The sequence below is a fragment of the Callithrix jacchus genome, chromosome 7 (genome assembly GCF_049354715.1).
Source record: "Callithrix jacchus isolate 240 chromosome 7, calJac240_pri, whole genome shotgun sequence".
Classification (NCBI taxonomy): Eukaryota; Metazoa; Chordata; class Mammalia; order Primates; family Cebidae; genus Callithrix; species Callithrix jacchus.
The window spans coordinates 13,809,678-13,821,429 of record NC_133508.1 but is presented as its reverse complement, the minus strand read 5'-3'; the positions used below and the strand labels follow the sequence as shown (position 1 = coordinate 13,821,429).

Genomic DNA, 11,752 nt, shown 5'->3' with positions numbered 1-11,752 from the left:
CTGTAAAAGACAGAAGGTCTAGATGACTGAAAGGAGTAGAAGTAGCATTATAGAAATTGGGAGACACAGCTGGGCCCGGTGGCTCATGCCTGTAATCCCAGCACTTTGGGAGTCCAATGGGGGCAGATCACGAGGTCTAGAGATCAAGACCACCCTGGCCAACATGGGGAAGCCCCCTCTCTACTAAAAATACAAAAAATTAGCTGGGCATGGTGCCACGCACCCCTGCAGTCCCAGCTACTTGGGAGGCTGACGCAGGAGGATCGCTTGAGGCAGAGACTGTAGTGAGCCAAGATCGCACCACTGCCCTCCAGCATGGCGACAGAATGAGACTGCGTCTTAAAAAATAAAACAACAACAACAGAAATTGGGAGACACGAGAGAAAATCCAAACAAGGAATGTATGCATTGCATTTGCAGGGCATGAGGAAATTAGTTTGGTGGGGCAGAGCACCATTTCTTTAATAAGTCATCAAACGGAATAGCAACCCAAGCGCATCTCAGACTAGAATGCCTAATCTGATACATTATGAAATTTACTCCTGCATAGGTGCTCTTTTTATAAGCTCCAAGTTTTTATCTACTAGGGAATCAAAAGCAATGAAGTCCATGGTGATACTATCTGCATTTTAAAAAAATTTCACTAGCCCCATCTTACTGACTTTATGATATTACATATATTCTTAAATCAAATAAATGTCGTATAATATTAAGTAAATAAATGGACACTTTCTGAAATTGATGCTTTATATTCTATGTATCAACAGATTCATAATGTACTTTCTGTGACTTCATAAATTTGAATATTAGTGAATAGATCTAACTTTTCAAAAATGCTACCATTGTTCAAATAATGTATGGAATTTTTAAACTGTACATACTTTAAGAACTTATGAGATGTTTCATCAAAGATGTTGCCTGTCACCCCTATTGGCTAAAATGGGTAAGATGGTATTTAGAAAAGCAGTGTGAAATGTTTAAGTCAAAAATTATTGGGCCAGGCACAGTGGCTCACGCCTGTAATCCCAGAATTTTGGGTAACTGAGGCAGACAGATCACCTGAGGTCAGGAGTTGGAAACCAGCCTGGTCAGCATGGTGAAACCCTATCTCTACTAAAAATACAAAAATTAGCTGGGGAGTGGTGGTGCATGCCTATAATCCCAGCTACTCAAGAGGTTGAGGCAGGAGAATTGATTGAATCTGGGAGGCAGAGGTTGCAGTAAGCCAAGATTGTGCCACTGCATTCCAGCCTGGGTGACAGAGTGACACTCTATCTCAAAAAAACTTTTTTGGGGGATAAAAAACATGATTATAAAAAGTCAAAAATTGTTATAAGAGACAAGGAAGGATATTATATATTGATCAAAGTGTTAATTCACCAAGTAGACGTAACAAACATAATCATACATATGCTAAACATTGGAGATCCAAAATGTATGAGGCAAACATTGACATAACTGAAGGGAGAAACAGCTGTACAATAACCGTAGGAGACTTCAATACCCCACTTTCAATAATGGATAGAACAACCAAACAGAAGACCAATAAGGAAACAGAAGGCTTGCACAACACTGTTGAACAACTGGACCTAACAGATACATGCAGAACACTTCAGCCAACAACAGCAGAATACACACTGTTCTCAAGTTCATGTGGAACATTCTCCAGGGGAGACCATAGGTTATGTCACAAAATAAGTGCTAATAAAATTTAAAAGACTGAAATCCTACAAAGTATCTTTCCAATCACAATAAAAAGAAACTACAAATCAACTGTAGAAGGAAAACTAAACAGTTCATGGACACGCAGAAATTAACATCCTATTAAACAACCATTGGGTCAAAGGAAAAATAACAAGGGAAAATATCTTACGATAAATTAAAATAAAAACACAACACACCAAAATGTATGGAATGCTACAAAAGCAGTGTTAAAAGGAAAATCTGTAGCTATAAATGCTTACATTAAAAAAGAAGATCTCAACAAACATGATTACATATTGGCAATTTCCTAAGAGTTGAAACTCACAAGACTGGCTCCCGATTATGCCTTTTCTTGTTTTCTTTATGTTCTTAACTAAGTCTTTTATATATCAGCAGGTTTTCCAGTGGCAGAAAAATAAATAACAAAGTCTATTCAATAGTTAGTGTGGAGGAGGACAAAGAAGCAGCAGTGGCAACAGAGGTACTGAGTGAGTCTCTGCTGGCGTTTCCAGCCATAACTCCCACCAAGATGTTACATTACCCCTGATCCTAGCCAGAGTGAACTACAGGACAAAACCCTCATAGATTAAATCCCTCACAGACCAAACCCTCACAGACTGAGCCCTCCTCACAAAGCCCTTCACAGATGCAGCCCTCCTCTTACACAAAGCTCCTCACAGACTGAGCCCCTCACAGACTGAGCCCTCACAGACTGAGCCCCTCACAGACTGAGCCCTCACAGACTGAGCCCCTCATAGACTGAGCCCCTCACAGACTGAGCCCCTCACAGGCTCAGCCCTCCCCTTAGACAAAGCCCCTCATAGACTGAGCCCCTCACAGACTCAGCCCTCCTCTTACACAAAGCTCCTCATAGACTGAGCCCCTCACAGACTGAGCCCCTCACAGACTGAGCCCCTCACAGACTGAGCCCCTCATAGACTGAGCCCCTCACAGACTGAGCCCCTCACAGGCTCAGCCCTCCCCTTAGACAAAGCCCCTCATAGACTGAGCCCCTCACAGACTGGGCCCCTCACAGGCTCAGCCCTCCCCTTAGACAAAGCCCCTCATAGACTGAGCCCCTCACAGACTGAGCCCCTCACAGGCTCAGCCCTCCCCTTAGACAAAGCCCCTCATAGACTGAGCCCCTCACAGACTGGGCCCCTCACAGGCTCAGCCCTCCCCTTAGACAAAGCCCCTCATAGACTGAGCCCCTCACAGACTGGGCCCCTCACAGGCTCAGCCCTCCCCTTAGACAAAGCCCCTCATAGACTGAGCCCCTCACAGACTGGGCCCCTCACAGGCTCAGCCCTCCCCTTAGACAAAGCCCCTCATAGACTGAGCCCCTCACAGACTGGGCCCCTCACAGGCTCAGCCCTCCCTTAGACAAAGCCCCTCATAGACTGAGCCCCTCACAGAGTGGGCCCCTCATAGGCTGAGCCCCTCACAGACTCAGCCCCTCATAGGCTGAGCCCCTCACAGACTGAGCCCCTCACAGAGTGGGCCCCTCACAGGCTCAGCCCTCCCCTTGGACAAAGCCCCTCATAGCCTGATCCCCTCATAACTGAGCTTCTCACAGACTTAGCCATCCTCACAAAGCCCCTCAGACTGAGCCCCTCACAGATAAAGCCCCTCACAGACTCAGCCCTCCCCTCAGAAAAAGCCCCTCCTAGACTGAGCCCCTCACAGAAAAAGCCCCTCATAGACTGAGCCCTCACAGACTAACCCCTCCTAGACTGAGCCCCTGACGGATTCAGCCCTCTTCACAAAGCCCCTCAGACTGAGCCCCTCACAGACTCTTCCTCCCTCCCAGGCTCCCTAAACCCTGTGGTGGTATCTACGCTTCTCCTCGGAGCCCAGCTACCCACCTGGAGGCAGCACCTCCATCTGGCCGAGTCTTAACCCCGCCTCTATGTAAGGTGTCTCTTCCCAGAGTGCCCTGCGCCGTCCTCAAGGAAAGCAACTGTGGAGCGTTACACTCTCTACAAGCAGCTCTAGTGAGGAGCATCGGCTGCGTCTTGCCTGTACCCCAACCCCTCAAACCCCTTCCCACCCACCAGTGCTCAACAGAAACCACAGTCCTGTTAGACGTTCAATTAGTATCTGCTGTGAACAAAGATAAGATTTTGGTAATTTATATGTAAATATATTAAGGCGTCATATTCAGAAACATTTTTTTCTTCATTATTATGCTTGGCTACTTACGGAAGGCTACTGGGAGTAATAATCTGTGTTCTAATTAAAACTGTTTCTGGGAACACAGGGTATGAGTTATGAATAAATACAATATCCACACAACAGCTATCAGCGGTGACCCCACAAACGGGGACCTGTGCAGACCGCTTCCTGCACAAGCCAAGAGGAGAGAGACCATATTTTCTCTTGGAAGCTGATACATTTTCATGCCTTGGGGGTACCAGGAAGCAAATTAATATTCTTTTAAAAATGTGTGTTTCATCCTTAGTTTTTCAAGCTCAGCAGGAAATCATAACACTGGTGAAAAAAAACCTCGCAACATTGGTAAAAAATTATTTAAGAAATAAACATGATGATTGTTGTAAATGGAGTGAGACTGTTGTGGTGAATTCCTGTGATACTGCTGAGTAAACATTTCGCCCCTCACAAACCACCACACAATGTAAGATATTTTCTAGTTACCTTTCCTTTTAAAACACTTTTCTTTTTTTGAGACGGAGTCTCACTCTGTCGCCCACGCTGGAGTGCAGTGGTGCGATCTCAGCTCACTGCAGCCTCTACCTCCCAGGTTCAAGGAATTCTCTGCCTCAGCCTCCCGGGTAGCAGGGATCACAGGCACCTGTCACCATGCCTGGCTAACTTTTATATTTTCAGTAGAGACAGGGTTTCACCATCTTGACCAGGCTGGTCTTGAACTCCTGACCTCATGATCCACCTGCCTCAGCCTCCCAAATTGCTGGAATTACAGGCATGAGCCACCACACTCGGCCTTAAAACACGTCTTGAACCATAACGAATAACATTTTCCAGATAAGCTGACCTATTCACATTAGTGGTACCTACAAGGTTCTTTTTTTCCTGGAAAATGCTATCAGTGTATTGTATTAGGCTGGTCAAGGGTATAAACACTGGATTGCTCACTGATTAGACAGAAGGTCAGAGAGGTTTCCAGGGGTCAGGACACACAGGGCCATGGAGGCCACCATAAGAACTTTGTCTTTGACTCGAAGATGAGAAGCCAATGGTAGTTTTTCAACAAAGGCATAATGAGACCTGGCTAACACACTGAAAAAGAACAGTGCATCGGGGCAGGACTGGGGAAGAAAGGTAAGCTTTATACGGTGGTTTGGAACAGGGTGGTAGGTACAGAGATGAGAAGTGGTTGCCTCTGTTGTAATTCCGAAGCTGGTGGCCACAGGGATGGGATTGTTGGGTGTAAGAGAAAAGGATAAGTGAGGGATGACTCCAGGTTTTCGGCCTGGTGAGGGATGACTCCAGGTTTTCGGCCTGGGCAACTGGAAGAACAGAGTTACCATTTGCTAAGATGAGATAAGACAGCAGGAGAAGCAGATTTTGTGGAAAATTCAAGAGTTTACTTTGGATCTGGTACGTGAGTGATGCCCATTACCTGGCCAAGTGCGACTGCGGAGAAGCCAGATGAATATACAAGCTTAGTGTTCTGGCCAGGGCTCCAGGCTGGAGGTAGAAATTGAGATGTTACCCACATATGGAAATGTAAGTCTTATTGGAAATGTGTAATAATTCAACAGCAATATAATCTATTTCTTTTGAAAAAGTATTTCTGATCTATCCTTTGTACTGTATCAGCCTGAGGTTTATTTTACTGCCTAAGTTGTTAGAGTTGTGAAGAGGGAGGAGTTGAGTTTATCCTTTCTCATCTCCAAATATAGGGACTGGTATCCTACAAGTCAGACGGAAAATAACTTCCAAACTAACTGACTTTCTATTTATCACTTCTCTCAATGTCATAATGACTTCCTACTATCTAAAGAAGAATGTTCCAAACACAGAATTCTGTAAAAAAAAAAAAATAGCATTTTCCCAAAAACCCAAATAAAATTTAAATATAGACTTCTGGAAACAATTAAGTCTCTTTTGCTGCAGCAGCATGGTGGGGTGGGGGGTAGAATCTACTGCAATACTCAGAATTGAAAGAGCGATTAGATAGGTAATAAAATTATGACGCCGACCATCCCCTGTTGTGTCTCAGTGTCCCCGTGCCGTTGCCTAGGAAACTAAAACTTTCCAAGGCACAAACACTGTAAAATACAGTCCTCTAAAATGTGGTGTTTTAGATCCTCCCCATATATTTAGAAACTAAAGACTTTCTAAGCTCTTTAGTCAAACAAAAGCAAAATAAAAGCAAAAACTTCTTTCCGCTTTCTCACTGAACCAGACAGAAAAGATGGGTGCCAGGGGCAGTAGCTGACGCCTGTAATCCCAACACTTTGGGAGACTGGGAGGATTGCTTGAGGTCTGGGGTTTGAGATCAGCCCGGACAACACAGCAAGACTCATCTCTACAAAAGTAAAAATAATTAGCCAGGCATGGATGCATATGCCCACAGCCCCAGCTACTCAGGAGGCTGAGGTGGGAGAATTGCTTAAGCCCGGGAGTTGGGGGCTGCAGTGACATATGATCAGGCCAGTGCTTTCCAGCCTGGGTGACAGAGTGAGATCCCAACTACTGAAAAAAATGTTTACATCAAAAAAGAAAAAGAGATGGCTTCTCAAGAACATAAACCACTGATCCTTGCCAAACAAAAACGAAAAATACAGCAACCAAAAATAATACGGGCTACAAACCCAAAAACCAATCCAATACTTTCCCAACACTGTTATATTCTGATGTGTCCAGGGTTCCTGTCATTGCTTTTTTCTCTTTCTAGTCATTTAAATAACTAATGGAGGCAAAAAGGGAATAAGAGATGCTAATTTGAATTTTCAAAATCTCTGACATAAGATATTTTAAGACATATTATTATGCCATTAAAATACACTTAATATTAGAATTAAACCATCAAAGTTTTACCAAATGGAATTCCTTTTGGGACCAACCAGAATTAATGTAAATTTCAGATGACATGATTATTGAGATAGAAAACGGTAAGAAATCCATAAAACAGCACTAGAACTAGTAAGTGAATTTAGCAAGGTCAAAGGCTAATGCACAAAAACCAATTATATTCTTATATGCTAGCAGTAAGCAACTGGAAAAATGAAATAAAAATCTATTTACAATAGAATAAAAATAAAATATTTCAGAATAAAATAAATACATGAAGACCTACATTCTGAAAACTATAAAACATCGAGAGCAAAACTCAAATAAAATGAAAAGACTGATGTTTCTTAATCAAAAGTCTACGTGTTTTAAGCTGTCGATTGTTCTCAAACTGATATACAGATTCAATATAAGCCCAAACAGAATTCCCACAAGCATTAAAAGAGGCAAGTGTATTCTAAAACGTACATGAAAATACAAATAGTCTAGAATAGCCAAAGCAATTTTAAGGGGAAAAAAAAAAACTGAAGCTAGAGAACTTACACTCACTGATGACGAGAACTGACTATGAAGCTACAGTGAAGATGGTGTGTGCCGGGTATGGCGGCTCATGCCTGTAGTCCTAGCACTTTGGGAGGCCGAGGTGGGCAGATCACCTGAGCTCAGGAGTTCGAGACTAGCCTGGGCAACACAGTGAAACCCTGTATCTACTAAAATACAAAAAGTTAGCAGGCTGTGTTGGGCAGACACCTGTAGTCCCAGCTACTTGGGAGGCTGAGGCAGGAGAATCACTTGAACCGAGGAGACAGAAGTTGCAGTGAGCCAAGATCGCACCACTGCAGTCTGGGTAACAGAGAGAGACTCTGTCACCAAGAAAACAAAACAAAACAAGACAGAGTGTACCGACAAAAGGACAGATATCTCGAGGAATGGGCCAGAACAACCAGTCTAGAAATTAACCCACCATATATTGTCAACAGATTTTTCACAAAGATACTAAGGCAATTAATAAGACTTTTATTTTTCTGAAAGACTTTTATTTTCTATTTTCAAAAAATGATGCTGAAAATTGGATATCCCTATGACAAAAATGAATATTGTCATTACTTTATACCATATATATAAATTAATCTAAAATTGATCATGAAATATACCTAGATAGAAAAGTTGGCAGGCATGGTGGCTCTCGCCTGTAATCCCAGCACTTTGGGAGGCCAAGGTGGGTGGATCACTTGAGGTCATGAATTTGAGATCAGCCTGGTCAACATGGTGAAACCCCATCTCTACTAAAAATACAAAAAAACTAAATATTGGCTGGGCATGGTGGTGCGTGCCTGTAATCACAGCTGCCTTAGGTACTCGGGAAGCTGAGGCAGGAGAATCACTCGACCGCAACGAGGTGGAGGTTGCAGTGAGCCGAGATTGTGCTACTGCACTCCAGCGTGGGCGAAAGAGCAAGACACTGTCAGAAAAGAAAGAAAAGGAAAGGAAAGGAAAGGAAAGGAGGGAAGGAAAAGCTAAAATTATATAATGTCCAACGTCCAGAAGAAAAAATTATTTGCATAGGTGAAGACTTCTAAAACAGCACACGAAAAGCACAAGTCATTAAAAAAATACACTTTATCACCACTAAAATTTTCCTTAATCAAAAGGTACCATTAAGAATTAAGTGGCCGTGCCTTAGTATAACACCAAAAACATAGGCAACAAGAGAAAAATAAACCAGACTACCTCAAAGTTAAAAAAAAAAAAAAAACTCTTCTGCTGTAAAGGATCCTATCAAGAAAGTAGAAGACTATGTACAGAACAGGGGAAAACATCTGCAAATCATACGTCTGATAAGAGACTTGTATATAAAATATATATGGCAGTCTTACAACAAAGACAAATCAATCAATTTTAAAGAAAGGATTTGAATACCTCTCTCTCTCTCTCCAAAGAAGGTATATAAGTGGCTAACATGGGAAAAGATGTCCAAAATTGTTAGTTGTCAGAAAAATACAAACTGAAATCTCGAGGTGCCACTTCACACCCACAGGATGGCTGTCATCAAAAACAGAGAGTAAGTGTCAGTAAGGACGTAGAGAAGTTGGAGTCCCCCCAGGTTGCTCATGGGACTGTAAAATGGTACAGTCGTTTGGGAAAATAGTTTGGTGATTCCTCAGCATGTTAAAAAAAATAAAAAAAGAGCTACCATTTGACCTGGCAATTTCAATCCTATGTATATACCCAAGGGAAATGAAAGCAAGTCCACAAACAAATCTGTACATGAAAATGCCTGATCATTACTCATATGGGCCAAAAAGTGAGCCAACCTAAATGTCTATCAACTGAAAAATAGATAAATGAAATGTGATAGAACCATATAATAAAATATTATTTGGCAATAAAAAGGAATGAGGCACTGATATATGCTACAATATGGATTAATCTTGCAAAAATTCTCTCACGTTCATCACTGAATTGTCCATTTAAATGGATACAGTAACTTTTATGTAAATGATACCCCAATAAGGTTGATTTTTATAAAGTACTGAGACGCTGAGAGAGAGAATCCAGTCGCAAAAGATCACATGTTGGATAATCCCATTCATATGTAAAGTCTAAAATAGGCAAATCCATAGGGACCAAAAATAAGCAGTTGCTAGGGACTGAGGGAGGGAGAAATTGAGAGTGACTGCTAATGAGTATAGGGTTTCTTTTAGAGAGACGAAAAGCCCTAAAATTAGGTTGTAGTGATGGCTGCATAACCTTGTGACTATAAGCAAAACCTTCCATTGTATACCTTATGGGTGAATTGCATAGTACATAAATTATATTTCAATAATTTTTAAAAGGCATCATTAAAAAAACAAAGCAAGCTACAAAATGGAAGAAAATATTCATATTACATGTATCTGACAAAGTATGGACTACATAAAGAATACCTGCCACCCAATAATGTGATGACATTCCAATAAAGATTGAGCAAAAGATTTGAGCAGACACTTTATAAAAGAAGATATACACGTGGCCAATCAAGGCATAAAAAGATGATCAACGTGATTCATCATCAAGAAATGCAAATTAAAACCACCCTATGATATTACCAAACACCCATTAGAATGGCTAAAAGTGAAAATCTCAAGGGCTAGCAAGAATGTACAGCAATAGGAATTGCCATATACTGCTGGGCAAAAAGATGTAAAATGGTACAACCACTTTGGAAAACTGTTAGGCAGTTCATTAAAAAGTTGAATACAACATCTACCGTGTAACCCACTCATTCTCCTCCTAGATCTTCACTCAAACATACATGCATGTAAAGACCTGTACATGAATGTCTACAGCAACTTCATTTACGAGAGCTCCCAAACTGGAAACCACTCAAGTATTTATAAATACAAAAGTTTAAAAAATGTGAAATATCCTTAACTTTGGAATACTACTCAGCAATAAAAAGGAACAAACCTCTGAGACATGCTACATGGATGAATGTCAAAATAATGAGTGAAATAAGCCAGACACAAAATGGTACATATGAGTCCATTTATATGATGTTTTATACAGTATAAAATAATCTTGGCCAGGCGTGGTGGCTCATGCTTGTAATCTCAGCACTTTGGGAGGCCAAGGTAGGTGGATAATAAGGTCAGGAGTTCGAGACCAGCCTGGCCAACACGGTGAAACCCTGTCTCTACTAAAAATACAAAAACTAGCTGGGCATGGTTGCGCATGCCTGTAATCCCAACTACTCAGGAAGCTGAGGCAGGAGAATCACTTAAACCCAGGAGGCAGAGGTTGCAGTGAGCTGAGATGGCACCACTGCACTCGAGCCTGAGCAGCAGAGCGAGACTCCATCTAAAAAAAAAAAATTTCTAGTAAATAAAGTAGGTCACTGGTTGACTAGGGTCATGAATGAAGAAGAAACTTTCAAGGGGCCCAAGGAGTCTTGAGTGACATGGAAATTTTCTCTCTTGACTGTGGTGGTGGCTTTACGGGTATGATTCTCTCATGTTCATCACGGAATTGTCCATTTAAATGGATACAGTAACTTGTATGTAAATGATACCTCAATAAAGTTGATTTTTATAATGAGAACCAATGAAAAAAGAATCAATATAATTTAACATTTTAAAAATTAGCATATCTAATTTTTTGTGTAAACAGATCTTCTGACCTGCTTACTGTTGCGCATACATAGTTTTTTCCCTTAGGTAATTCAAACATTCATTGCCTCTAAACTGAATTTTGTGATTAATTTGCCTGACAAATCTCATACAAGGTCCCCCAACAGTTAATCCCACCCTAATTCCTCTCTGAATTACTAAAAATTCTTAATGAGTGTGGTCCATACTAATGAGATAGGTTTTTTCATTTTGTTTGTTTGTTTTTTTTCAGATGGAGTCTTGCCCTGTCACCCAGGTTGGAGTGCAATGGCATGATCTCAGCTCATTGCAACCTCTGCCTCCTGGGCTCAAAAAGATTCTCCTGCATCAGCCTCCTGAGTAGCTGCTATTACAGGCGCCTGCCACCACACCTGACTAATTTTTATATTCTTCGTAGAGACAGGGTTTCATCATGTTAGCTAGGCTGATCTTGAACTCCTGATTTAAAATGATCCACCTGCCTAAGCCTCCCAAAGTGCTGGGATTACAGGCGTGAGCCACCGTGCCACGCCAATGAGGTTTTGTTTTTGTAACACAAAAAAGGGATGAATTCCTTGACAGAAAATCTCACAGAGGGGCAGGGAGAGTAGTGCCCTCATATGACTTCCAGGCTTTGTTCTGAGGTTGGTTTTGTTCCAGATATTTTTATGTTTTTATGCCAAGCCATTTTTGCAGTGACTTTTGTTGGTAGTATACAACCCCAAGTTGCTTAGAAAGGCAAATCTAAATCTACTTGAACTTTATCTCATAAAATTAAAGAACATCTGTAGGGCCAAAGGGATGAAACGATACCGATATCCATAGAGAAACCACATGTACCCAAGACCTACTATTGTGAGATTACTTCCTACACTTTTCTCCTTCACTACGCACTGTAATCCTCTAATGTGAATATCATTATT

At 41.5% G+C, this 11,752-nt stretch overlaps 1 protein-coding gene and 1 long non-coding RNA gene across 6 annotated transcripts in view; both read right to left on the bottom strand.

The window, feature by feature from the left end:
• The window catches only part of LOC128932540 (uncharacterized), a 41,081-nt gene extending 37,444 nt beyond the window's left edge, over positions 1 to 3,637 (bottom strand). Inside the window, exon 1 of the long non-coding RNA XR_013519521.1 lies at positions 3,570 to 3,637. This is a non-coding gene — a long non-coding RNA (uncharacterized LOC128932540). The remainder of the gene's footprint in view (positions 1 to 3,569) is intronic.
• CAMK1D (calcium/calmodulin dependent protein kinase ID) overlaps positions 1 to 11,752 on the bottom strand; it is a 456,826-nt gene that overhangs the window by 142,473 nt on the left and 302,601 nt on the right. The window lies entirely within an intron of this gene.